The 1,183-nt window shown below is 34.9% G+C and overlaps 1 non-coding gene across 1 annotated transcript; it reads left to right on the top strand.

The window, feature by feature from the left end:
• The first annotated feature begins 742 nt into the window (after window positions 1-742).
• On the top strand, window positions 743-871 carry LOC139013408 (small nucleolar RNA U109). The gene has a single exon (XR_011472048.1). It is a non-coding gene; the product is annotated as a small nucleolar RNA U109 (small nucleolar RNA).
• Window positions 872-1,183: the final 312 nt, after the last annotated feature.

Here is a 1,183-nt window from a genome sequence, read left to right as displayed (position 1 = left end):
CTAAATTTGTGATACTTTGTCATAGCAGCCATATAATAACAACAGATCATCTCATCTGGGACAGTCTGTCTCTGCTCCACATGTTCTCTCATCCTCTAGCAGGTTATATCTTGAGGTCTGTTCAGATGAAAGATAGGCAGGATCCAAGAGACTGAGCAGGTAAAGTACAGGCCTACTGATATCTAAGCCCAGAATTGACACACCATCATTTCTGCTAAATTCTATTTGCCACAGCAACTCACAAGGCCAACCCAGATTTAAGGAGTAAGGGTATAAATCCCACCTCCTATTGAGAGGAGCTGCCAAGTAGCCCAAATAACAATAAAAAGAATTGAATCTACTTTTTCAAACAGTCTACCACAATGACTAAAAGTTTCACATCTCACTATTATAACTTTTAAGAACTGGGTTTAAAATGTGAATAATAATATCATCATAAAGGTAAAAATAGTATGTTGTATACTTTAAAAAATGTATTAGTTTCAAAGTGAAATACTATTTACCTTTCTCAAAAAATTGAATCCCATTTTTTCATTTAAATTAATATTATTCAGGGTGTCTAGGTTATCTAAACATCTAAATCATAGTTGTCTGACAGAAATATAATGAGAGTTATATATGTAATTTAAAATTTTAAGTAGCCATATTTTAATATAAAATATTAATAAGATAGTTTTGATTTTTTCATATTAAGTCGTCAAAATCCAGTGTTCATTTTACACTTCTTAGAAATCCTAATTTTTTGCAGGTGGAAATATGTCTGCTCCTCATTCCTTTGGGAGCAGGAATACATGACATGCTACATTAAAAAAAAGGGGTTCTCGGGGCTGCCAACCTTACAGTAGAGCAGTAATATATTTCTCCTACATAAAAAACAAACAAAAAAGTGTCCTAATTTGTATTAGCCTCATTTTGAGTGCTCTATCATCCCACATGTCTAGTGGTTACCATAGTAGAGAGAGCATATCTAAAAGATTTACGGTAAGCCCCAGGCAAAATTTTAAGCTGCTAGAAGTTTGTCCTTAGTGCTCCTCTGTTCTCTTTTCTGCACTGAGGCACCTTTCTGCTTCCATTTTCAAGGCCCTCAGAGATTTTCTGCCCATATTCCTGTTCTGGGAAAACAAGAGCGAATAGGGCATGAAAATACACTGTGTTTCAAACAGGCCTGGATTTGAAACCTAAC

The sequence above is a fragment of the Myotis yumanensis genome, unplaced genomic scaffold, assembly GCF_028538775.1.
Source record: "Myotis yumanensis isolate MYYU_CA2020_CCGP unplaced genomic scaffold, mMyoYum1.0.hap1 SCAF_6, whole genome shotgun sequence".
Classification (NCBI taxonomy): Eukaryota; Metazoa; Chordata; class Mammalia; order Chiroptera; family Vespertilionidae; genus Myotis; species Myotis yumanensis.
This window is presented reverse-complemented; position numbering and strand designations above follow the sequence as displayed.